The 27089-nt window shown below is 52.5% G+C and overlaps 1 long non-coding RNA gene across 1 annotated transcript; it reads right to left on the reverse strand.

The window, feature by feature from the left end:
• Positions 1 to 11243: 11243 nt before the first annotated feature.
• Positions 11244 to 24855, reverse strand: LOC148055958 (uncharacterized). The gene is made up of 4 exons (XR_015704854.1): positions 24733 to 24855; positions 19810 to 22890; positions 17333 to 17493; positions 11244 to 12355 (listed from the first exon to the last, which is right to left on the reverse strand). It is a non-coding gene; the product is annotated as an uncharacterized LOC148055958 (long non-coding RNA).
• Between the last annotated feature and the right edge of the window lie 2234 nt (positions 24856 to 27089).

Here is a 27089-nt window from a genome sequence, read left to right on the forward strand (position 1 = left end):
CTCAAGCTGCGCCAGGGCAGGTTTGCGTTGGGTATTGGGAAAAACTTCTTCCCCAAAGGGCTGTCAGGCCCTGGCCCAGGCTGCCCAGGGCAGGGGCTGAGTCCCCATCCCTGGAGGGATTTAAAAGCCGGGGAGATGTGGTGCTTGGGGACATGGTTTAGTGGTGGCCTTGGCAGTGATAGGTTAATGGTTGGACTCGATGATCTTAAGGGTCTTTTCCAACCTTAATGATTCTATGATTCTGTGATTCCTCTTCTGCAGCAGAGTGTTAGAGCCTACTGCAAAGAGCATTAACCATAAAGCCAATTAATCAGTTCGCACAGGAAGGATAAACGCAGGGATGGATGAAGGGGGTCACCTCTCATCATGCAAAACTAGCCTGAGCGTAACTGTGGTGCTGGACGCCGGGTTGTGTGTCAGAGCCAGGGAGGACTCAGAGCTTGCGTGGTGGGAACCGGGCAACGGTGACTCAGGAGTAAGAGTGAGCAAGACCCTGTGCAGCTGCCCGGGAGGACATGTGCATGGAGACAGCACCAGCACCTTAAAATAGCCGGAGGTGAGTCAAAGGGCAGAATTGCCTGTGTGCTGCCTGTCCTTTCGTGGAGCAGCTTAAGATCTCTGGCCCCACATCCTCCATGAAGCCTTTTCCCAGGAGATTTCTAGCTCCACGTTAAGAGCTGAGACCACACAGCTGTTCCCAATGCCTCGCCGCTCCGTTTGTCTCACTAATGTACCACACTCGCTACCCGCACGGGTTTATCTCTGAGTTCAAGCCCAGAGCCGTTAGGCAGCGTCCGTGCTCTCCTAGATGAAATCAAAGCAGGGTGTGAAATAGCAGGAGGAGGCAAAGGGCCTGGACACAGCAAGGATTTCACTTCTGCAACCCAAGCTGTGCTGGCAGACCTCCTGCTACCTCCTCACAGTCACCAGCAGCAAAACAGTCCCATTGAACTGGGGGCACTGGTTGGGCCAGGGCTGAGCCAGCACTTAGCTGCAAGGGCTCCTTGTCCCTGGGGTCCTGCGGTGCCAGGGCAGGATGAAATCCGAGGGAGTTTCAGCAATTATCATACAAATCCCCAGGGATGCAAGACAGGCAGGGTGGGTAGGGCTGGCCGGCCGGCAAGGGCAGTGATGACTATTCCCAGCCCGTGGTCAGAGCAGGGCTGGGCAAAGCAGCATCAGAGCAACCTGCATTCCTGAGGTGGGAGCATGGGCTGCACCCCCGGCTGCGGGGACAAGCCCGTGTCCTATAGATCGATTTTGCTACCCTCAAAGATGGAAAGCATTTTGCCTTCATCCCCTGGACGGCAAAATGCACCAGTGCCCGTGACACTGGGATGCTTTGTACCAGCCCCAGTGGGAAGGAGGCAGTGATGTGGGAGCAGCATCCTTCTCTCTAACCAGCTCATGCTGGGCTCTGTGTAGGAGATGTGATCTAATTCAGTCCTGGTAGATTAAAATAACTCGGGAGTCCCCAAGTTCAATGCAGCAGGTTGTCCTCGAGGGACAAGCAGGAGGGCACTGTAGGCAAGACCTACGCGTTCTGCCATAGCTTGTGCAAATGAGTCCAAACCATCTCCCAAGCAAGGTCTGGACTCACTGTGAAGATGTCACAGCTAGCCCACGCAAAAATCCTTCTTCGAACCAGGTTTGTAGAAGTCCCTAAAGTGCTCATTTGGGCCCATTTCATGCCTAGCTAGCTCAGCTTGGCATCTCGCTCTTCAGCAGAGGGTGGATCCCGGGTCAGGTCCGTAGCTGCTGTCCGAGAAGCTCTTGCAGCCCCAGCAGCATGGAGAACCTGTTGGTCTCGTCTCGCTTCCAGCTTCCTGCTCAACCTGCCAAGAGCCGATCCAGGGAGGAGGCATCTCAGCCGGGCAGCCTCCTCATCTGCCAGAAGCATGGGCAGAGCAGAGAAACTTATTCAGCCTCTCCTCCTTTCCTCCCAGGACCAGACCTGCCCTGCCTTCTGCTGGTTTCATCCCGTGTTTCCCCTTCTCTTCCTGGTCTGGGAGGCTTTTTCCTGCTTCGAATGCTCTCTGGCATTTCTGATGCTGTGAAGACACCTCTTTATCCTCTCGTTGCCAATCCTCCAACCCAGAAGCGGTTACATTTCACTGGCAGACACCCCAAGCCCCATGTGGGGTTAGCAGCCACCCCAGCAATCACCGTGGTCCTCTACACCATGGCACTCATTTTCAGCAGCACAGCAGATGCGGAGCAAGGGCGTCTCCACTCCTTGGGGCAGATTTCCCCTCCTGGTTTGCAGGACAAATCGGAAAGGCCATGAAGATATTTGCTTTGAAGATGAGGTAACGTCTGGGGTGGAAAGGTTACAACAAAGAGGCTTCCAGTATTTATGCTAACGAGACCAGCAGCCACCAGCAAGCTGTGCCGGGCAGCAGTGTTGTAATGAGGAAAGCAAATATTGTTATATAGGTGTAATGAGCTGCTGCTGCTTTTTAACGCTGGGCCCATCCAGACAGAAAAGCCTCCTTAAATAGTTGGGATTCCTCCGACCAGCATAGGGATGAGAGGAATAATATTTGGGAGAGGAACACACCCCAAATAACAGTGTCTGCGTGCTGGGTGGAAAGCAGAGAGCAGCCGGCATCTCCCAGCCACAGATGGTTCCCATCAAGACGAATTTTTTCTTGTTAATCCCAAAACAAGCTTGAGATATATTTTTATTTCACAGTTAAGTGAAGAAAAAAAGAAACTCCAACATGACCCCCTGTTTTTCTGGCCTCACTCCCTGCTTGGCCTCTGCTCCAAGCAAGCACAGAAAATTCATTTCATGTTAAAGGCAGGTCCTAGCAGAGACCCTGAGACCAAAAACTCCTGGGATGGTTCTTCCAGCTCTTCTTGACCTGGAAATTTATCCCATTCAAGCTGGGAATGGAGGTGAAAAATCTAAAGCCAGGGCTACCTCCTTCTATTACTGAACTTAGCCAGACCAGGGAACCTGAGAGGAGTATTGGACGTTGACAAGAGCAAAAAAGTCAACCTAAATTTCTTTGGCATTTGTACCTGTGTGGACTGCTTTGCAGGAGGAGGAGAGGATGAAGAGAAAGGAAGGCACATATGAGAAAGCAAATAGGTTAACTCCCAGATAGGCTGAAGGGAGGAAGATCTTCGGGAGGAAGGTCTGGCTCTGCCGTGTTGCAGATGAGCTCCCACCGTACCTGTGGAGGGAAAGGTCCCCCTCACTGTCCCTCCTGAACCTGTCATCATCTTAGGGGCTTGGTTTTTTCCCATTTTACAGCTGAAAGATAGGAGAGAGGATATCAAGGGCTTGATAAAAATAACCAGGACTCCTTCAGGCTGGCTGTGAGGAGCGTCCCTACAGCCAGCAAGCGCTTGGCAAGAGAGAGGGTGATTTGGGGACATATATTTAAAGCATCCTCTGGTGTACTCTGCTGTTCATCGAGGGACCGATGATATTCAGGTGCCTGGGGGGGTTTCAGCAAGGGTGTCCAGCACGAAGGACCTGCCCATGCTGTAACTCTCACCTTTAAATCTTAAACCTGCTTTGAGCATCGGGGATGAAGTCCTGAGCTGATCCACGCCTGAAGCCATCACACGTGCTCAGGAGCATCTTTACCTAAAAAAACCAAAAAAACAAAAAAAAATTATACAAACTGCATCAGTGGGGGTACTGGGAATTAGTTATACTCAAAAGACAACCCAAAAGCCCTGCTTTGTGGACTTGCCAGTCATTTCTCCACAGCCTCCCTGCCAGTACAGCATGTTGGATGGTGTGGTTCCCCAGACTTGGTGTGATGGAGTTACCAAGAGGCACCCCTTTGCATGTGGCAGGACAGGTCTGCAAGGGCAGCCATGGGTTAGGGATGCGGCGCACACCTCCCGAATGATGAGCTGTGGACCATCTGAAAGGATTCAGGTGGAGGCAGGGCCAGGCAATAGCCTTTCCTCAACGGGTGACACTTCTAGTCCATGGTGGCCCTGCTAGAAGTAACCCTACAAGGTGGTGACCTGTCCTTGATAGCTCAGTGGGTTTCATTAATAGGAATATTTTTCAGATAGATCTTCCTGGGACATTTACGCTGGGCATCCCCTGCTCCTCTCTGGCATCTCCCTGCAGTGACTCAGCATGGGCCAACACTGACTCATCGCAATCTCCCAGCAGTGTCAGACTTCCCACGCGCTCCAAGACAGGGTGCTGGGAGAAGGAAAATGCTCCATTCGCCTTTCCTGGTGCCTTGAGGACACGTCAGAGGGCATTGCAGACACATCAGCAGGGTGGGGAAGCCAGGGCAGTGCAAGGACTCTTCTTCTGGACAGGGATGTACAGAGAGAAGGCGATCTGGTCTGGGAGTTGCTGCCCAGCATGGGAACGGTTTGCCAACCATCAGCCAACACGCAGTGGGACCTGCTCTCCAGGACATGCTCTTGTGGCTGAGGAGAAGGGACAGGGACAGGTTTAGAGAGAAGGATTTGCAGAGCTGAGGAAGAGGATGGGTAAAGCCAGGGTTGGTGTCTCGCTTTGGGATCTGCAATGGGTGGTGGCACAGACCTTGTAAAGTTAGGGAGCTCAGCTGCACGTGTCACAGATTCCAGCACAGACATCAGGAGATGATGATTCCATACAAGGAATATGCAGCAAACAGCACCACTGAAAAGGCTGCCAAGCTCTCAGGTCTGTGACCACCCACTGCAAATCCTACTGGAAAACTGCGGAGAAACCTGCATTCACTCACCAGGGATGAGGTGGACTGCTCTCCTGGAGACCTGCAATGTAGATGGTCATCCTGAAACACATATACAGACGGTCATCCTAAAAAAGATAGTCCTTCGTGCCATTGCAAGTTGTCGTGGCCTGTTTCGTATGCGAGTCAGCGCAGATGAACAAGATGCTCCCCTCCAGACCAAACAAATAAGATTTAGAAAGCATCCCAGGTATTTCACCTGAAAGATCCCGCGATGAGGGTGTCTTGGTGCAGTTGTGATCCAGGTGTCTGCCACACTTCTTGCATGGACAGACAGACACCATTTGCAAAAGACAGGGATGCAGCGTGGCTGGGCACTGCCGGTCAGTGAGGCACTTCACCCCAGAAGTGGCTTCAGCCTCAAGGACCTCTTCTTGCCCAGTGTGACCAGCCCTGCCACATCTCACAGAGATGCACCCAGTCTCGCGTGTCTCCACGACCAGGGCTGTATCTCGTTTATTTACAGCACAATGTTTGGTTTTTCTGCTCCGTTAGTCCTGGGCGATGGTCTGGCAGTTGGCTGTGCATGGCCTGGGGCCATGGAGCTGGGGAGCTGCAGCAGTCACCATCACCCATCTGCTCCGTGACCTGCTTTTGCCACCTACTCCCTCCTTTTCCATTTCACGTGGGCTTCAAACAGCCCAGGAGAAACCTGGGAGAGATCTAGACACAAGCAACAGCAAACAGCAGGGTCCTTTCCCTGCCACTCCGAGGGGGCAGGTCTGGAGCTGGGACGGGTCTCCAGGTGGTACCACCACATCACCCGCTCAGCACCAAACCTGGGCTGCCAACACCAGCCGGCCCAGTGGCATTTCTTCAGCACGGTGATTTCTAGCCACTTAGCAACCTTTCTGCCTTTGGCTTTCATGCCTGGTTAAATCACTCTGTTAATTATGCTCTTCTGAATTAATGACCCAATTAGGAGCTCCAAAGCGTCTCACCTGGAGGAGAGGCTTCCAGATTTACCCAGGTATAACCATCCTTTCAACAGCATCTCTGGAGCATTCTTCTTCCACCGTGGGTTTAGTAGCGCATCGTGTTTTAGATGTCCTTGAACTATTTTTAGAGGGAGGGATGCTCTGGGTACCTGGTACAACTGAGTCAAACCCAGGACAGGCTGTGGCCATAGAGGCTTTCTGCCGTGTGGATTCTCTAGCGCCTCATAAAGGGTTGTGTTCATATTCAAGCCTTTTCCCCATGGATCATTTACCACTTCTCTCCACCTGCCCAGTTTCACAAAGGTTGGAGGCTGCTACCGCCCATCGAGCGCGTCTGAAATTGGCTGCAAAAGTGGGTTGGATGGGGCAGAGAAGCAGAACGTGAGCCCACCTCAGCCTCGTTTTCCCTTCGCAGCAGAAGCAAGAAGGATGCGCAATGCAGCACCAATGCCCGTTGCTGGTCCCTACAGATTACAGGCTAGTCCAGAGCAGAAGGATTGCAGGAGTCAATCTCATTTAAGCCTTTCTATTTAAAGGAATAAACTACCCAGGAAAAGCAGCCTAAGATTAGAAACTCGCAGGATTTCCTCAAATTCCAGCCATCAGCCAGAGATTCAGCCCAGGAGGTGGTTTATTATTTTCCCAATGCATGAAGCCTGCACCCCAGCAAAGTTAAGCACGGATTATGCTCTGCAGCTCCATCGCAGAACCAAAGCCCCCACTCAAAGCTGGTTTAATGCTGCTCCCCCTCTGCCTAAAACATCTCCGGTATTGCCTGATGATTGACAAATAATTTTTTAGGCAGGAGCGTTTTGGCTTTGCTGAGACGCACGAGCAGGGGATGTTTCCTACAAAGTGCATGCAATGGTTCAGTGCTGAGAAGACGACCCCTGTGCAGGAGGATCTTTCAGAAAATTTAATGCTAAACAGAGTGGGAAGCAGAAATAAAGGTACGATTGCTTCCCACAGTTGGCGGTAACAGCACGAATGCAGGGAGGTGGAGTGAGTTTTGCTTGATTTTGAGGCAAAATGCCACAAGAGCAAATGTGAAATGGAGGAAGAGCTGATGGGGAAAAACCCAGAGGGTTGGAGAGGGGGTCACTGCAGGGGTAAGGAGGCAGAGGGGTCTGGTGCGGATCCAGACCTTGCTCTGTTATGGCACTGGTACAGCATAGCACCGAGCGCTGCATCCAGGCCCTGAGGATGCTCCCAGACCCGGCAGCACAGATAAACCTTTGTGCCTGGCCATCGGTGGCTGTGAGCAAACAGTTTGGGTGCTGTGCCTATAAAATGGGGTAGTGTCTCTCTGGGAGCTGGGAAGGAAAATGTTCTTTTTATCCTGTGAAGTGCTGGGGTTTGGGCACTTGTGCGTTTGTTTGGGGACAAAAAAAAAAAAAAAGCAAGGGATGTGGATAAAAAAGTCACCCGATGCTTTGTGCCTTACTAGTTGGGAATTGGGCAGTCATTTGGGATTTGATTCCTGGCTCTGCTGCTCCTCCCCGACCTGGGTGAAACTCCAGCCTAAAAATTCTCCCCTTAGCGCAGAAAAAACATAAAGCCTGTTCCTAATGGAAATGTGTTGAAACCTGGTAAGCACCATACAGGCTCACAGACGTGCATGCAAGGGCGAGCTCAACCAATTAGCATTTTCTGAAGAAAGCCATTTTGGGAAGAAAAAAAAAAACAAAAAAACACCAAAAAACAACCATGTTGGTGGCTCCCCCTCACTTCTGTGTTTAGGCTAGAAATGTCTGGAGGCGGGGAGCATGTATACAGCAGTTTCCACAGCACCGACAGCTCACTCCCATGCAACAGTCCTACCCCTAAACCGGGGACCGGAGGCGCTGAGGTTGCCCGTGGGTGGCCACTTGGAAATGCACTGAGCACAGCAGGAATACTGCTGCCTGGGGAAGCAATCTTACACCAGCCTGGCTCCCCCAAAGAGATCCTTTCCCTCTTTCCTTCTCCTGATCCCACAGCGTAAATGCCAGCAGGCACTTTGGTGTGATGCCGGGGCAGAGGCTGATGCACAGGAGAAGGAGCTGCATCCTCCCAGTGAATGCTCAGCCCTGCCATGCATCCCTGTTAAAATAAAGCAATCCAAAAAAAATGTGATCCCAAAGGAACCGGCGAGCCCTTTTTCCCCCCAGCGCGGCAGCAGGATGGGAAGCAGTTGCCAGTGGTTGCTTTTTCCAGGCGTAGTCATGCACGCGGAGCGTGACTCATCCCCAGCAAGAATTTCCATCTCACCCTGTCCCCTCCGTGGGAGCGCTCCAGCCCCTCTCTCCGCCTGGAGATTTTCAGCCGTCCCCCAGAAAGCAACAACGAGGAGTCGCAGGGGTGAAGGCGGCTGTCAAGAGCAGCCAAGAAGCAGAGACCTCCTCTGGCCCCAACTGTCAGCAGCTGTGCAGGGATGCGTCCGAGAGGCTCCCAAGGTCTCCGCTCTCTCCCAGCTGCCAAATGCATGTTTTGGAAAGGAGGAGAGGTGAAATACTGAAAGAGTGGGGAGAGCTGCCCCGTCACGAGGGTTGGAGGACTGGTCATCAAGAGGAAGACATCACATGTGCAAATTGTCCCGGTGATGGTCCCCAGGTGCAGCCAGGGCTTTCATGGTCAGCAGGGCTGGGCAAGGCATGGTGAAGGACCTCAACCTTCCCAGGAAGCCTTGGGTCTATTTGCAAGCTCAGATTAGCTGTGTATGCATAGACAGGTCCAGCCATGTGCTAAGGAGACATCCAGGGATGACTACACTACCAGGTAGCCCGTGACTCATGGCATAACCACGTCCCTCATCTGGGTATGCTGCAGTCACTCACCCTCTGCCTCCATTTCTCCTTCGAGACAAGCAGAAATCCCACAAGAGCAGGACCTGCCTCTTGCTGTGCCTGCAGAGCACACCCCAGTCCTGCAGCCTGTGTCGGTAGGAGCTGCCAATACCGATGCTGCAGCAGCTGCTAATGGGATACAAGACCTTCAGTTCACCACGCCACAGCAATAAATCCAACCCTGCATGATTTACAGAGCTGATGGAGGTCTAGGGTAGCCTCGGGGGCAAGCCTTGATTTCTCAAGGGGAGCATAAGGTGCAGAGCCTGAAAGGAGATCTTGGAAAGCTGAAGATGGAAGGAATGAGACCAGATGTAGACCTCATTTGCAGCAAAATACCAGAGAGGTCACCAACGTACAGGCACATAGCAGCCACCTGCAGCTGGATGCTCCTGTCTGAGCTGGGCCAGATGTCTGCAGCCCCACTCACAGCTTGTGCTGGCTAGGACACGTCTGACTTACTAACGGCATTTGGGCAATGCCCTTAATAATACGCTTTAACTTTTGGTTAGCCCTGAAAGGGTCAGGCAGTTGGACTAGATGATCGTTGTATGTCCCTTACAACTGAACTATTCTATTCTAATGCTTGAGGGTTATGGTCACTAGGAGACACCTTCCACATGCATCTACCCATGGTTGCAGCAAGCCTGAGCTATGTTGAAACCATACAAAATTCAGGGCCTTCCATGGTTTCACCAGATTTTTTCACCGAGCTTCATGAAGGGCTTAACAGGAATTTGGCAACCTGGGTACAGTCCTCAGTTGCACCGGGGCACGTAACCTCCCCAGAGACTGCTGAGTTCCTCCTTGAGTGAGTCTGGCTTTCTCAGTTCCCCACTTTGGGAGGCAGAGAAGATCCCTGCTGCCATGAACGGGACCTTCCGATGCTCAGAGTCCTCCTCCTGCCTAGCCATCACCCAGGCTAGTCCATACTGTCCCAAAGTTGTCTCAAAGTCACTTTTTTTTTTCTCTCCAGTGTGTTTACTACTACCTCTCCAGACTCCCTACATATTTATAGGCAGTGATGTCTCATCCTTTGTTTTCCTAGACTAAACAATTGTTTTCACTTGGAATCACAGAGCCCTCAAAAAGCCACCGAGACATCCCTTGCCCCAGGCATTTATCTACCATGTACTTGAAGACTTCCAGCGATGGGAACTGCAAGCCCTCTCCAGCCTCCTCTCTCTTCAACCTTATAATTTTTCCCTTATGTCTGACCTTAATTGGTAGGATTTAAGCCTGTAACATCTCCTCCTATGCATCCTGGGCATGGAAAAGTTTATTCCTTTCCTCTTTGTACCAGTTTTTCCATGTATTTGAAGGCCATTTTACGTCTCCACTTGGTTTCTTCTGGCTAAAAATCCCATTTCAATCCATCTTTCCCCAGAAGTTGCATTTTCCTGATTGCCAGTCTCTGCCATCTTTTTTTTTTTTCCAAGTCTCTCATTGGCCCCCCCCTGTTTTGACCTCCGCACGAGGCTGCATACAGCTCACCAGCCAAAGGCTCTCCAAGGCAGGCAACAGAAGGCAGACTGTTTGCAGGACTCGCATCCCAGGATAATGCTGACCTTTTTTTCACATCAACACCGTCTTCTTTGCCTGGTATCCAGCAAGTCCCCTCTCCAAACCTGCCATATCTTGAAGAACCCATCACTGTTCAACAGCACTCACTCCAGGTTGATTTGATTTTTCTTGATCCAAACTGCAGGAACCTTACAAGGCATTTCAAGTGAACTTTAGTAGTGCCTGGTACAATGGCATTAGTATTTCCCCATTCCCTTAGAAATACTCTTTATGAAAGTTATAGAGTTTAAGGCTGCGGATTACAGTTGGCCAACTCAGCGTAGAGTCAACCCCAAAAAACCCATCCACTTGGGGCAATTAAAAGAGGGCTGAAACAGCTCTGAGCTCAAGGAGCTATGAACTGAACCCAAGAACGCATCTGCTACATGCCCAGCTGGGCTTTCTTTTCAGTGTAAGCTGTGCATTTTATGAAAGAGCTTTAGATTCAGCAGCCTGTATGTGAAGCCAGCATCTGATCCAATTAGGAATCTCAGTACCAAATTCAAATCTCTGCCTTGCTCAAATGTATCTCTAGGTTGATCAATCACAGAGATGAAAATCTAGTCACCGGAGCTTCTGCAGGTCCTTTGGGGCTCAAACCTGTCTCTGGTTTAAAAAGACACACAGCTCCGAGAACAGACCAGGAGGAATAGAGGCCTGGCTTAAGAAAAAGGGGGTCTTGCACCAAGGGATGCAATGGAGCAAGGCAGAAAGCAGTGTTTTCATCACCGTGATATGAAAACATACTTGGAGCTGAGTTTGATTTCAGAGCAGCAAAAATTCAGGAGGCCTGCACTGCTCAGACCTGCTAGGCTGCCATAAAAGAGGAGTTTTTCGTGACATCTTTTTAGCAATACTCCTTTAGAGTAGAGCTCTGCAGGTGGAGAAGACATCCATGACACCATGGAGAGCTTTGACCCTCTTCTGTCCCCCTCTCCAACCTAACAGAAAAATGGCAATTTAATACAGAGGACAAGCGTGGGCGAAACACCTGGGTTCTGGAGATGGCATCCAAGGTCCAAAGGGCTGAAGGCTGGTCTCCAATGCACCCTGCTGAGTGACCCACAATCTCCGCAGGCCTGTGTTAAATATTCCCAATTAAAAGTCTTGTGCTAAGAGGCCTCAGGAGCCCAGGAGTGGAGGCTGCAGCCTGGAATTGCCTCTGATGTAATTTGGGTTATAGGGTTTAAGCCTGCAGATTACAGTTGGCCAACTCAGCGTAGATTCAACCCAAGAATGGCACATGGAGATGAGCCTTCATGGGCAGTGCTGCTGGCAGAGAGCTCTGTAGGGACAGCGTGGGACGGGCAGGTCAGGGGAGAGGATGGCTGAGCTTTTAGAGCACTAGATTGGGCGTTGGATGCTTGAATTCACATTCCTGCTCCGTCAGACTCCCTGGATGTGCAAATCAGTCTCTGACAGCCATTGGGAGCAGCGGGAGTTTGGTCCCTCCAAGGATTTGGGCTGGTCTCTCGGTGCCGCCAGCAAAGTGGCTGAGCAGCAGGAGGTGTCCCAAAGGGTCTGTGCTGCGGCTCTAACCTTTCTCTGATCTGCTGAAAACACCCTTCCAGATGCATCTGGGGATCTCGTTTGCCTTTGCTCATGCAGCATCACACACTTGAACATCCCGTGATCAGCCAGAGTCCCGCAGCCATCTCCTCCTCATGTCCTCCAGGCGAGCTCAGAACTGACGGGGCTGGTGTCCATCCCCAGCATGGGACGTGCACACTGGCAAAGTGCATTACTCCAGCCCTTGATGGCATCTAAGCCTGCTGGACAAGGGCATGGCCTCCTCTGCTCTGCCTGTGCTTCCCAGGCTTGTGCCATCCCTTCCCATCATCACAGCCGGTGCGGGAGCTGCACTGCACCCCAGAGCTGGTTGCATCCCATGCAAACCCTGTTCAGGGTATAACAACAAGTCCTTTGGTCTCCTAGAGGGAAAAGCTCTTTAAACATTAGAAAGTATTACACAGAACAGTGTAGGGCCTCCCTCCATAGAATCACAGAATGCTTTGGGATGGAAGGGACCTTTAAAGGCCATCTAGTCCAACCCCCCTGCCATGGGCAGGGACATCTTCAACTGGATCAGGTTGCTCAGAGCCCCGTCCAGCCTGGCCTTGAATGTTTCCAGGGATGGGGCATCTCCCACCTCTCTGGGCAACCCGTTCCAGTGTTTCACCACAATTTTTTCCTTGTGTTCAGAATTGGTTCCATCATGTTCCATCATGGTACTGATCTTCAGATCTGCTTTGAGAAGCTTTCTCTCTACAGTGCTCACGCTGGCTGCTCAGAAGAGAATTTCCTATGGGAATAAAGAGAGGTCTTCAAAGTCCCAGTCCATCTGACTCTACCCAGGAGAAAAGGCTGCAGGTAGCATCACAGAATGATTTGGGTTGGAAGGGACCTTAAAAAGCATCGAGTCCAACCCCCTGCCATGGGCAGGGACACCTTCCACTAGACCAGGTTGCTCAAAGCCCCATCCAACCTGGCCTTGAACACTTCCAGGGATGAGGCATCCACAGCTTCTCTGGACAACCTGTGCCAGTGCTTCATCACCCTCACAGTAAAGAATTTCTTCTTAATATCTAATCTAAATCTACCCTCCTTCAGTTTATAACTGTTACCCCTCATCCTATCACTACACTCCCTGATAAAGAGTATAGCAGATGATAGTGATATAGGTATGGCAGAGACGTGCCCCCATCTCCTGGGACGCTGGGTTTTCATTCACCAGTTATGCAAAACATACCAGCTCGCCCTTTTCTTTCCCCCACCCTGTGCAGACACAGATTGAATGTCAGTGGAAAATAATTCCTTTAATGAGTGTGCTGGGCTAGATCAGCTGACTGGGTTTGCTTCAGTAAATCTCGTGGTCACACAGCCCTAAATGTGCAGCAGTGTCTGTCTAAGCCTTTCCGTTTATAGGACAGAGATGGGAGCCAAGAGGATGGAAATAAAGTGTTTGCAAGCAAAAGGCCATAGGGTTTAGAGGTGGAACAAGACTCCCCAGGGGAAATGGGCTGCGGTTGCGGAGAGGTTTGCAGGGTGGGTGGCAAGCACATATCCAGGCATGAAATGGAGCTGATCGAACATCCCTACGTGCACCCTATTCGTCTTCTGCGCAGAGGGGCTGTGCTGTGCAATGAGCTCTGGGCAGCGGGAGAAAAGCACGGGGGTTCCTTCGGGAAGGCAAAGCCCCAGTGGGGCTGGGACCTGCCCTCCAGGTTGGGTTGGGGATGCAACGTTGGAGTGGTCACGGGAGGGATGTTGGAAGTGTGAAACCACCTCCCTGCCTCCTTGACGCAGCCTGGCTCATCTCTCCGACCCCACGACTCACCATCCCATTGCATAGAAGCAGAAATCCGGCTCCGGAATAAATCACAGCTGTCTCCGAGGCGGGGAGAAGCGTTGGCTTTCCCCGGGCAAGCTGCCATGCCGTGATAAAGGAGATCCTCCTCAAAGGTGAGACCCTGAGCTGTTGCTCTTCGGGAAGCCGGACTGTTGATGAACCGTGTCAGTGAATAACATATGCCTTTAATTCCCCCTTCATTCAGCAGATCCCTGCGGGAAGCATCATGTCCTTAAGAAAGGCGAGCGTGAGGCACCCGGAGATGTGTGCATAGGCACTCAGATGCCTGGTAAATCATCACAGACAGGCTGTAATAATCATGACAGGCTCTAATTGCTCTTTCCTGGATATATATAGGGTAAAACTTATTGCTTCAGTTGGTTATTCCAATGCAAGGGGCTGTTCGAGCAGCTCTGAGTTACTCTGCAGGGATTTTCCTAACCGCTGGCAATTGCAAAGTCAGGAGAGAAGGGAATCTGAGCTCCTGATATTTCATTTAAAATGTCCATTCCCTGAGCGTGAAATGTTTCATGTCAGATCTGCAGGGGTTTTTCAGGTCGATCGGTAGGTTTTGCTGGCATTTGCACCAACACTGCTGAGGCTGTCAGCTCCAATCATGCACTGCACGGCTCAGGGCTCGTTGGCGATTGAGAAAATGTTTGGTCTCCATCCAGTTCAGATCGAACTAATTAAAGAAAATAAAACACTTCCCTACAAGCTAAAAACCCGCCTTTCTGGTTGGCGTTTGATGTGAGGCTGCAGTTTTGGATCAGACCTGAGTGGAAGACCACAAGCGTACCCCTGCAAGCCCCCTCTGATGGCTCCAGCCCTTTTTATTTTCTGGTTGCTAGTGCCTTGTAGGAAGCCAGCCCTTCCCATCCCCTGCTAAAGGTACTGCTTGCTGCTTGGGTTGGGCTGTGCACCCTGGGATCTCCTGCAAGGACACACAGACCTGCCCCAGAAGCAGGAGATCTGGCACCTCATGGAGTAGTGACTAACAGCTACAGCAAGGGAGGGCAGCGCGTCCCTCTTCCCATATAACCACCGATTATGAAGCATGTTGTGATACCCAGAAGATGCCTGGACCTTGATTTTACCACCCAAAAGGATCGACAATCCGGAGTAGGATAAAAGCAGTGCACAGCAGATACTACCAACACCATCATCCTGACACCAGGATTGCGCCTACCCTGAGCCACCCGTGACATGGGACATGGTGGGATGTGGCCTTTTCTTCTCTTTGCATCACTCAGAGATGCTCTGAGCTCCATGTTGGCTCTGACACTGGGTGTTAAAGGGTTTCTGTGACTGCAGGATTGGCCCTGCAGCTCCCCAAGGGGCTGCCCCTGGCTCTACGAGGGGTTTCTTACTCCAGTAAAGCTGATAGAAAAGGGCTGCAAGGTGGGAAGAGAGCAAGCATTGGACATAGATGGATTTAAAAATCGTAGAGACGGAGGAGATGGGCTGGGTGAGATTCAGTAGCTAACAGAGAGATGGAGCATACAGACCAAAGCAGCGTGCCGCAGGATTAATTTAGAGCCTGTTCCTATATGGGTGGGGAGGCACCGGCCCTGGGCACAACTTTTCCCTTCAGAGACTCCCCCCACGCCCGTGGCACCACTGCCTCTGCCCCGGGGGGTTCCCCACCGAGCAGCATCCAGCCACGGCTCCCACCCGGCTCCACGATGTCCCCTCTCTGCGGAGCACCACGTCCCAGCTAAACCCATCCAATGCCCCTCTCTGCGGAGCTGGGGGCTGCCAGGGCGCCAGGGCTTGTCCCCCAGGGGAGCTCCCCCCTGGCTGCCGGGAGCCTGGAGCCCTGCTGCTGCCCTGGGCTGCGGGAACCCCACTCATCCCACCCCACGGCCCTGTCACGGTCTCGCTGCTCCCCCCACTGCCCAGCTCCTGCACCGTGCCTCTGTCTCCAGCCTTCCCCTTCCCCAGCCCGCGCCTCTGCGGGATGGGGACCCTGGGACCGAGGAGGACAAGCCGGGCACTTGGTCTCCACCGCACAACCCCTGCATGCCCCGCAGGTGCTGGTGGCACAGGGCTCCGTGGCTGCATTGCCTGCAGAGCGCGGCGGGCAACAGCTCCGAGCTAAAGACCGCAGAGCCTCCATTTGCAGGGAAGAGCTGTCGGTCCCCCCGCTTGCCGTGGGAACGATGCTCTTCCAGGTCAGTCCTCCCTGGTGCGAGGAGGAGAGCAGATCAAAGAGCCAGCCGGAGCCAGGCAGCAGACGGGCTTTGACCTTCCAGGTGCAGGAACCGGAGCTCTGGGGCCCGTGGATGTGCCCTGGTCCCTCCCTGGCCCTGGCATCGTTCTGCAGAGGGGCTGATAGTGCTCCCACCCAGGGCTTTCTGCCTCGGCTCCTGGCCAAGGGCTGCCTGCAGAGTCCTGAGCAGCCCCCACTGTGTCACCCTCTCCAGTGGCTGAGTCACCACGGACCCGGCACAAAGCCCCTGTGCTTTTGATAATGGTCAAGGACCATGGAAATAAGTTATGTTCCCTTTCAAGGCCAGGTTGGATGGGGCTTTGAGCAACCCGATCTAATGGAAGGTGTCCCTGCTCATGACAGGGGATTGGAACTAAACAATCTTTAAGGTCCTTTCCAACCCAAACCATTCTGTGACTCTATGATTCTATGATTTTATATGAGAGCACTGCTCTGAGTCCCTCCCCTCCTACGCTCTTCCTGCAACGCTCTCCTGCAGATCCCGGCTGCTCCCTGCCTCTCTTTCCCTCCCTGCATGGGAAAGAGAAGAAGGATTCAGATAGTCCTCATGGCAATTGGGATTTGGGCAGCCTGGGGAACCCTCTTCAAGAGAAGAGGATCCTGCAGCTGCTTCAGAGAGAAGGAGAAGGACTCCCTCTCTCTGCCCTCTAGCAGAACAGCAGCATTGACCAAAGCTTTGAAAATGAAACCTGAAAAGACATGTGGGATCTCCCGGCGTGCTGCGCGCTGATCGGGCACCCATTCGGTGCTGCACAGCTTGGGGTCCTCAGCATCTGAAGGGGCGTGGGATTATCTATACTATCATCTCCTTCTTTCTAGTGTTAACTCTAATAAATCACATTTTAAATAATACTTTGCGGAGTCTGAGTGTCTTTCTTACCAGGATGAACCAGGAGAGAAGAAAGACAAACGCAGATCCCCCATCACTCATGTCTGTGCCCCCCTCTGCTAGATGCTGGGTAGAATTAATCCAAATTCATGGAAATTCACCCCATTACCCCCAAAATAAACTGATATTATAGCCAGGGGTACTGCAGCCAGGCGGATTACCCCCTGCTCACAACTTGGGTGGGTTCTGAGAGTCTCCCAGATATATCACAGCACACAATTTGCAGCAGAAGCCTTAACACCGCTGGGGGAAAATATCCTTTCAAGTTCCCATCAGCTCGGGGCCAGCGCTTGCAGGGGGAAGGACTGCAGCCCCCCTGTTTTCCCACACCCCCAAACCCATATCATCGGAGTGGCATTAGCCCCCCGGGGCCACGGTTGCCCCCGATCAATAGTGTCACCCTGCCAGAGCGCGTAGAGGCTGGGTGAGTGCCCAGCTTGCTTTAGCATCCCTCGTGCTGGGGAGTCACAGGTCTGGCTGTCCCCTCCTGGGAAGGCCAGCAGCATGCGTGGTCCCCAAAATGTCCCCTGAACTATGCAACACCCCGCGCCAACCAAGCAGCACATCGGGGAGTCACGGGGGAGTGCTGTGGGTGCTATGAGCAGGCATGGCTGGGAGATTAACCTCGGCGAGCACAGCAGTCCCACGCTGTTAAATGGGAATGGTGTTTCCACGCAGGCAAAGCCAGGGCCCTGCAAAATCAGTGCCTGTTCCTCCTCCCGCCAGGCTCCTCTCCAACGTCAGCAGAAACATCTGCTGACAACTATATAAATACCCCGAGCTGTTCTGGCCACCAAGAATAACTTACCACAGGGCTGGCTACCCCAGGGATGCTGAGAGCTCTCCTCCATCACCGAGACCCTGCAAGCATTTGCAGAGTTAATGCAACGAGCATTGAGCCGAGCCGAGCTTCAGGAATCAGCCAGAAAGGAGAAAGCCAAGACGAGGATGTGAGGGCAGAGGATGGTCCTGTCAAGAAGTAAGGAAAAGAAAATGTTGCCTGTGAAACATGGTGCATGCATCTGTCTTTTTCCTTCATTTTTTTCCCTCCTGGCCCCAACCAGCCTTGTCACTGCGCTTGGCTTGGAAAATACAGATCCCTTATGGTGCCGCTGGCCCGTGCTGCACCCAGAAAGAGCCCCGGGGGCTCCTGCACCAGCCCGTGGCCGCTCTCACCCTGCGTCCCCCTGCCCAGGACCTCCGCTGTCACATCGTGCCTCTGTTCTTCCACCCTGCATCAATACAGGAGAGGCATAAATATTTCCCTCTGTGCAGATAAACTGCTTGTTCCTAATGTCTATATGAAACTTTGGTTACAGCAGACGAAGACAAGCAGAAGTAAATTGGTCATAGCCACTTCGCTATGAAAAAAAATGCAGTTACAACTAAATCAAGGAAAAAAACTAAGCTTCAGGCAGCTCAAGACAAGTTAAGACAAAGCAGGACTGGCAAACGCCACTCCCGAGGTCCTACAAACCCAGCACAAAACCTGCAGCCTGGCCCTAGCAGTGGAAATGCTGCATTTGCTGGGCTACAGCACCCATAATGGAGAAAAAGGAGCCCATGTAAGAACTTCATCAGGACTGTGAACGCCTCGTGCCAGGTCCCTGGTGACTCAGCCACCGGAGAGGGTGACACAGTGGGGGCTGCTCAGGACTCTGCAGGCAGCCCTTGGCCAGGGGCCGAGGCAGAAAGCCCTGGGTGGGAGCACTATCAGCCCCTCTGCAGAACGATGCCAGGGCCAGGGAGGGACCAGGGCACATCCACGGGCCCCAGAGCTCCGGTTCCTGCACCTGGAAGGTCAAAGCCCGTCTGCTGCCTGGCTCCGGCCGGCTCTTTGATCTGCTCTCCTCCTCGCACCAGGGAGGACTGACCTGGAAGAGCATCGTTTCCACGGCAAGCGGGGGGACCGACAGCTCTTCCCTGCAAATGGAGGCTCTGCGGTCTTTAGCTCGGAGCTGTTGCCCGCCGCGCTCTGCAGGCAATGCAGCCACGGAGCCCTGTGCCACCAGCACCTGCGGGGCATGCAGGGGTTGTGCGGTGGAGACCAAGTGCCCGGCTTGTCCTCCTCGGTCCCAGGGTCCCCATCCCGCAGAGGCGCGGGCTGGGGAAGGGGAAGGCTGGAGACAGAGGCACGGTGCAGGAGCTGGGCAGTGGGGGGAGCAGCGAGACCGTGACAGGGCCGTGGGGTGGGATGAGTGGGGTTCCCGCAGCCCAGGGCAGCAGCAGGGCTCCAGGCTCCCGGCAGCCAGGGGGGAGCTCCCCTGGGGGACAAGCCCTGGCGCCCTGGCAGCCCCCAGCTCCGCAGAGAGGGGCATTGGATGGGTTTAGCTGGGACGTGGTGCTCCGCAGAGAGGGGACATCGTGGAGCCGGGTGGGAGCCGTGGCTGGATGCTGCTCGGTGGGGAACCCCCCGGGGCAGAGGCAGCGGTGCCACGGGCGTGGGGGGAGTCTCTGAAGGGAAAAGTTGTGCCCAGGGCCGGTGCCTCCCCACCCATATAGGAACAGGCTCTAAATTAATCCTGCGGCACGCTGCTTTGGTCTGTATGCTCCATCTCTCTGTTAGCTACTGAATCTCACCCAGCCCATCTCCTCCGTCTCTACGATTTTTAAATCCATCTGCTTCCAATGGTGTCTTGCTTTGGTGCAACCTTTTCCATATCCTTCACTGACACTCACAGCCCTGAAAGTCCTCCTAAATATAACTGTTCTCCCAAGGGTAGGCATCAGCTCCACCAGGGATCAGCAGGAGCTCAGAGACAGCAGCACAGGGACTGTGCTCTTTCTTGTGGTTTTCTGGCACTTTCTGAAGCATGGGAAGCTGGCAGCCATGGCCACACACAGCCCAAAGCGTATTCCCAGTGCAGGACTCGGGGCATGGGACTGGGGCTTGGGCAGGCAAGAGAAACCCTGCTAGCAGTCAAGGCTGGGGGAGGTTTTCACCTTGATCTCGTCCCTCAGGACAGTGACCGTGCCAGCCCAGGGAAGCAGGGGTGACATCAAGGCACGCAATTTTCCGTTTATCTGAAGCAAGACAGCTGAGGTTCTCCAGCTAACGGGAAAACACAGGTGATGAGGTCCTACAAGACCTGCTGGAGAACATGGTGCTGTAATGTCTAGTGCTTCTTTGAAACCTCACGTCCATGAGGATTTATTTGCACCAACGCTACATCAACCCCGTGATGCCCAGGCCGGTTCCTGCAGGGTTTTTCGGGTGTCTCCCCATCCTGCCGTCTGGTGACCCCCCTGCCACTTCACAGCCCCTTCCACGCGGTGACCACAGACCTTTCTGCAAACGCCGTGGCTCAACCTGCCATCAGGAAAGCTTGAGGCAGCACTCAATCGCTTGATTCAAAGGTACGTGGTGACTCGGATTCATTATGCATCCCACATTTTATGAACTTGCCTCCAGCAAATCCAATTATTCTATGAGCTGGAATTAGGGAGAAAATCATTGTTACATAGTTAATTCACCAAGACAGGTGCTGTCAGTGACTGAAGGTATTTCTGAATTTGGGGTGTGTTTGAAAAATGAAGACAAAAATGGGAGAAAACCAGCTAAGCAGTTTGTTACGACGTCTTTAATTTTCTTTGCCTGCAAATGATATTTGAGGCTACGTTTGGCCCTTCAGAAGAATAGTGAAACAAAAAAGAAACAAAATGTTCCCTTCAAATTAAGTGTGGTGGATTTCCCTTTTGGATAGAAAATTGCCCCTTCTGACTTGATTTGTCCCAAATGAACAATGAATTTGATCTCCTGGAGTTACCCGTGGGACAAAAACTCCACTCCCACCAAAGCTGCGCCTGTAACGTCACAGAAGGTTTGTGCAGCTCCTCCACCATCAACAGAGAGCCATTTCCAGCAGGTAATTCTTCCCACCACGGGCACGTAGGATAAATAAGCCCAGCAATGAAAGGAGATTTGATGAAACACCTAACATCTCGTTTTGAAAGCCACATGAGTTGTGTAGGGTCATACTTCCCGATACTTCCACCACCAGTGAGACCGCGAAAACTTACTGCACCGGGGTGTCTCCCTGGTTTGCAGAGGAGGGATGAGAAACCAGCTTCATCCATACCCAGCATCCGATACTTGCCAGCCTCTGGCTGCTCATCACCAGAGACTCTCATGAGACTCTTGCTCCAGACCCAATTTTGTGAGCTTGGTGACCACATCGGTGGCGTCCAAGGCACGTGGGTGCTGCACACATCAGTTTGCCTTTGTTTTTATGAGGTTGGGCTAAGAGCTTTCCACCAACACGGTAAGAGTAGACTGGAAACACGAGCCACCAGCTCTCAGGCACTGCTCTTTTAGCCTCTTCTCGCTGCTGCATCCACATTTACCTCTCACTCCACTTGAGATCCAAACTTGCTTCTTTGAACGGTACATCCCAATTACAACTCAATTCTCTGTGGTGACCACCGAATGAATCAAACACAGGAGACCTTCCCAGCACCAAGACCAACTCTGGCACCCAAAAGCAATTTTTTTAACCGGGGAAAATTCAGATGTTTCTGTCCTGGGTTTCTAAATGCTCTGGACTCTGCTGCCCACTTCCCAGGGTGATTGCGTGATCGTAGAATCACAGAATCACAGAATGGTTTGGGATGGAAGGGACCTTTAAAAGTCACCTAGTGCAACCCCCTGCCATGGGCAGGGACATCTTCCACCAGATCAGGTTGCTCAGAGCCCCGTCCAACCTCACCTCGAACAATTCCAGGGATGGGGCATCTCCCACCTCTCTGGGCAACCTGGGCCAGTGTCTCACCACCCTCATTGTAAAAAATTTCTTCCTTATATTTAGTCTGAATCTCCCCTCTTTTAGTTTAAAACCATCACCCCTTGTCCTATAGCAACAGGCCTTGCTAGAAAGTCTGTCCCCATCTTTCTTGTAGGCCCCCTTTAAGCACTGAAAGGCCGCAATAAGGTCTCCCCACAGCCTTCTCTTCTCCAGGCTGAATCACAGAATCACAGAATCCTTTAGGTTGGAAAAGACCCTTAAGATCATCGAGTCCAACCGTTAACCCAGCGCTCCAAGCCCACCACTAAACCATGTCCCCGAGCACCACATCTCCCCATCTTTTAAATCCCTCCAGGGATGGGGACTCAGCCCCTGCCCTGGGCAGCCTGCGCCCATATCCCTGAGGACTGCGAACTCCACCAGTGCATGATCACTGCAGCCCAGACTGCCTCCAATCCTGACGTCACTGATTAGCTCACTCGATGGTGACGCCACAGGAAAATTGAGAGCCACCCACCGGCTGTTAAGATATACAGGCAACGCAGGCATCTGCCTGCACTTCCTAGCACCAGTACCAACTGAATAATTCACCACCAAATCAACTCACAAGCGGATTACCCCTGGATTTGCATGAACATAACGCGGTGCGAAGAAAGGTGAAGGTGGAGTGAGGATAAGGGGGAAGGAATAGGGCAGCCCCTTGGGTAGGCAATCCCACCAGGCTTGGTGTGATATGAATTCTCCAGCTGTACAATGCTCCCGGATTCCAGACATCCCAAAATGCACCATCACAAGGGAAAAACATAATCCAGCCTGGAGGAGGATTAGCAGCTGGAGGTCAAGCCTAGAAAGAGGGTCTACGTGTACTCGAACACGAGACCTGATCTTAGGCTTCCTCCACGGTCCCAAGAGGGACCTAGATTAATCTCTCGAGGTTCCCGTCTCTTGGGAGAGACCCACGCATTTAATTTAGATGCTTGAAAGATGCTGAGACCTTTGGATCTGTTAACCAAAGCGAAAGCCACAGCCCAACGCGTCCTCCCTGTGAATTATCCCCGGCTAGTTGCCATGCGGGAGGTGCAAAATAGGAGTCCCACCACAGACACACGCTCAAAGCAGAGGCATGGGGTCCATCGAAGGGATGAAGAAATGGCTTTTCTCTGACTCCTGTCATTGTGTCCAGACAGAGAATGGGAAAGGGTTAAAAAAAAAAAACAACTTCAAAAGTTGAACACTAAAAGAAGCAGGAAGAAAAACTGGAGACAAAGGGATGCTTATGGGGGATTCCTGAAAAAAAAAAGTGAAATCAAACCTGGAAATGTGGCATTGGAGGGTGTTCAGGAATCGAGGTGAGCAGGAGACACCAAACGTTCCGCATTTCACTCTGCAAACCCCTCATCACAAGCGAGTTCACTGAGAAAACCGATTCCCATGCCGCTGGGATTTCCCACGTGGATGCTGTGCCTGAGGAGGTGCAGGGAGTTCTCCTAGAAAAGGGCCACGCTTGTTAGGTGGGTTACGGCCCGCAGAGACGGCACCAAAGGAGGCCGCTAGGGCAGGAACAGTTTATGGGCTTGAACAGAAACTGGGATTTTGGATCTGGAGATCTTCCAGCTGTCTCCACCTGGAAGCAAATTTGACTTGTTCACAATTTGTACAATGTACAAATTACAATTTCTCCATGATTCTGCATGCGCAGCCCACAGCTTTGCCATTGGAAACTGCAGCCAACAATAACCACAGCTGGGCAGTACCATATCCAACCGATACCTGTCGCCTTGGAAGTTTAGGATTTGAGTGTTTCCCTTTAAATAAACTGCAGCCCTTGATTCACAACCTGAACTATGCAAAGCTCAGGAGCTGCCTTTCATTCTTTGCTGCTGCTGCTCTATGTTCGGACAGCAAATGAGCTTGAAATAAATCCCAGCTGGATGGGGCTGAGCCAGATCCACGCAGGAGAGGAGAAGGGCATCTGTAAGGGCTTCGATTCACACATGTCTTTCTAACCACACCACCCCCCTGGGTACCAACCCAGGAGTTATCACAGGGGGATACAGGCCTTGTCATCAAAGCCCGGAGTCCAGAAGTGCGAATTATTTTGAAAGACTGAATCCAAGCCATCTGTGCATGGCTGTTAAACATCCAGCAGCCCCCTGAAGGTAATCTAGAGTGAAACAACGGTCCTCATTCATCCAGTCCTCCTACCCCACCTCTCCCACGCTTGCCCAACCACCTCTGCCCCACGCTGAACAAGAGACCCTGTGTGCAAAACCAAGTTCATCAGCGCCGATGCCTCCTCCAGTGTTGGAAACAGCCTGTCAAACCCTGGGTGCTATGCAAGAAATGTTTAATTGGCTGTGTGTTGGGCCAAGAGCGCAAACGGTGCTGCCTCTGGGATGCCCGGTAGCTGGAGGTGAAAAGAGAGGCAGTTTGTGCATCTCCTCCTGCTGTGGGAAACAAACAGCTCCTTGCTTAAAGCAAAATTTGGGCATCCGCACGGGAGAAGGGTCATCGATCACGGTCCCGTGGTGCTGGGGGCTACAAAAACACAAAGCAAGAGCCTGTTCCTGCCTGGTGTTTATGACGGACTGCCCAGGTGGGAGAGAAGACAAGGACACAGAGGGGCTGCGCTGTGGCTGTGAGGACGAGGTAGCCTGCCTGGCCATGAGATCCGTCTCTGTTGGATGAGATTTGAGCTGGGGTAAGCACAGGGGCTCAGCCCTGCTTAGGCGCAGCTCAGCATCCCGGGGTACCAGCCCTCCGGGCAGATCATCTGTCCAGGGAGCGAGAAGATGCCTCTGTGACTCCCTAGAAACTGCTCAGCATCCTTTTGGAGAAGGAATGCAGTGCAAACCAGTAAAACTGGTACAGAACTCATGGTGCAGGATGCCTGGCTTCTGGTTCTGCCCCAGATTTGCTCTCCATGCCTCAATTTCCCCAACTTTTAAGCCAGGACAATCAGCCTTGCCCAATTTCATAAAATGTCTGGACATCTGCAGATGCAGATCTTCATACGGGATGAGTCAGACCTTCCCTTGTGTGACTCAGCTCACAGATGCCGAGCCCTGCATCACCGTGGCCATCTCCCATTGACCAGCTCCAGGGCTTCCCCTGCTCCAGCAGCCGTATTTGCTATTCTTACTGCAGTAACGCAGCCACAGACATCTCCTGAGTGCCCGACTATTCCCACAGCTAAACACTGTGAGTTTCTAGACCCATTTGGGAAGACCGGGAAAAGAAACTTCCTAGGTTAAACACTTCTGTTAGCAATACAGGGGTCATCACATCTTCATCAGCGTGTTATGAACGAATATAACCTCTGGTCTGCGCAACGATGTCGGAGAGAGTCAAAGGCCAGGGTATATTTACCTGCAGTGGCCAAACTGCTGCCAATGCCCACAGTAGCCAATTTAGCTATAGGAGCAGCCAAAAGGCACTTCCATCCCCTCTGTCCCATCCCAGTTACCTGCCAAAGCCTTCAGGTTCCCGGTGGCCAGGACACCAACCGAGAGGAACAAGACTCAGCCACACGCGCAGCTCAAACCCTGCAAGCCTTGCTGCGTCCGATGGCCAGAGGGCAACTGGAGAGGAAGAAGCAAAGAAGAAACGTTTGCAAGGGCTGGATATATCTATTTGTGCTTTTAGTGAAGATTGCAGCAGCTGTGGTTAATTCTAGAATGGGAAATAGAGAAAAGGTCATTGGACGATCGACAACTTCCCTCCCTGCAAGTTATAAAAGAAGGCAAATGGAAATCTAACAGTGGCTTTTGCTTCTAAAATTAACATAATTCTCCCTGACGCATGAATGTGGCTCTGCAATATCAGCAGCACAAACCCCGCTGCTCCGGCAGGACAGAGATCTGACCCTGGAAAAGTCTTTAATGTGTGGATGCAGCCCGTTAACATCTGGAGCAAAATGCTAGCGACCCCTTCTAAAGAACACACTAGCAGACGTCGCTCTGCAAGAATGCATCAGGGTTGCATCATGTGGGCTCCTTGAATTTTCCAGAAATCCTGCCTGCCACCTCTCTGCTGCCAAGTTTTTGCTGAAAATCTATACAGTAGCTAGGAAATACGCACTGCAGTTCTCTGCTGGCATGTTTTAAACAGGCAGGAGGATTTAAGATAAGCATAGTGCGTGGTTTTTGACGCACGGGGATGTACGAAAGACATCCATTTTTCTATGGATCCTGCACACAGAATGAGTATTCTGGGATATAGGAAGCTCCAGGGAGAGAGAAATACATGGTTAAATGTATCAAACATTACGTGTGACACTATGTGTCTACCACACACTGCGAAATGACATCAGGAGTGGCACCGAAGTTGCAAAAAGCACTAAAAAGCTTGGAAAAGGCCAAATTAAGTTCAACTTTCACTTGAGCTCAACCACTCTTACGACACAGAGAGCAAAGAAACCCTCAAATACCTCATCTCTGTTCTCATGGAGGCATGCTCCATCCTCCACCAGCCGGTCCCCTTGCCTTGGAGACTGGTCTTGGCCTTTTGCAGACGCATCCTAAACTGCCGCGAGGGTTACGCTCCCCGACCCCATTTGGACCTATGCGTCGGGACCCGACCGGTGTGACATTTGCCTCCCATGTGGGGGGTCACCACGGCTGGGGCAACCAAGAGCCCGTGGTCCCTGGACCCTGGGAAGGATGAAGCCCCTTCTCCTGTTGTATCTCTCTGGGCAGCTTTTCTGTTGCCTCTGTAAGAGCGGAAAAGACGAAGAGGCTGCCAAGCCCCTTCCTAAGCATCCCTTCGCTTACATATCCGCAGCACGTGGGCCAGGAGAAATGGGACGTGCTGTTTGCTCCTGCTGGACCACTGCCCGGCGCAGGGGGGTGCCGAGCCCAGCGCGTCTTTCCTTAGATCTCTCCCCTCCTCCTTTCCCGCCTTAAAACTGCTGCATCGAGCACCCCGAAGTCCGCAAGGCAGCAAAATCACCAGCCCCAGCCCTGCCCTGCGTTCAGCCCCCCGATCCCATCGGCGTCACCAGCGGCCGAGTTTTGCAGCTCGGCTCGTTGGGGACCCGATTTCCACCAACCAAGCCGCTTTGAGGGACAGCGGTAAGATGGGTGAGCCCGGCAGTTGTGTAACTTGTGTGCCTACATACAAGCGGGCATGCACACGCGTGGACACGCATGCACACGCTGAACCCGCCCCGCTGCCCGCCCCAGCACAGCTCTGTGCTGGAAGCAGAAGATTGGCTGGCGGAGGATCTCTCTCCAAGCAAGGGTCGGTTTTAGGGGCGTTTCTGTTCCCTCAGCTGGTTCCAGAATAAATGGTTTCCTTTTACATCCCATTTCCTTAGAAGAGGCCTGAAACGTTGCTGCGCTGCAGGGGGAGGGCATGTGGGTCTGCGCCTCCTCTCAGCTTTCTGACAGCTTCAACCAAACTTAAAGGAGAGGCAGAGAGCTCAAACCTTTTAAGTTCCCATATGCTGCTTGAAAACAGGCAGCCAGGCAGACAAGGAGGAGCTTTAACGTTGCAGCGGATGGGAATTCAGCTTTTAACGAGGCATCGCAGATTCCCCCTCGCAGCCCCCACTCCCTGCACAGCTCTGAGCAGACCGACCTCCCCGTTCCTGGGCCTTCTCTGCTCATATTTTGTAATAAAGGGTCAAAAAGTGGAAATGGCACATTCCTCGCTGCCCGCCTCGGGCTCCTCAGTGGGCAAACTGAAGCTACGGCATCCCGAATCACTGGTCTCGCCCTGCTCTCGCAGCCTGCCCCTGAGATGGCCCTGGCGTTTGTGGGGCTGACGTGGCTGAAAAACGAACCGCTTTCTTTTTCTTCTGGTTAACTTTCGGGTGGATCC

Source organism: Nipponia nippon, unplaced genomic scaffold (assembly GCF_047370975.1).
Source record: "Nipponia nippon isolate SJK-2023a ecotype South Korea unplaced genomic scaffold, ASM4737097v1 scaffold_2, whole genome shotgun sequence".
Taxonomy (NCBI): Eukaryota; Metazoa; Chordata; class Aves; order Pelecaniformes; family Threskiornithidae; genus Nipponia; species Nipponia nippon.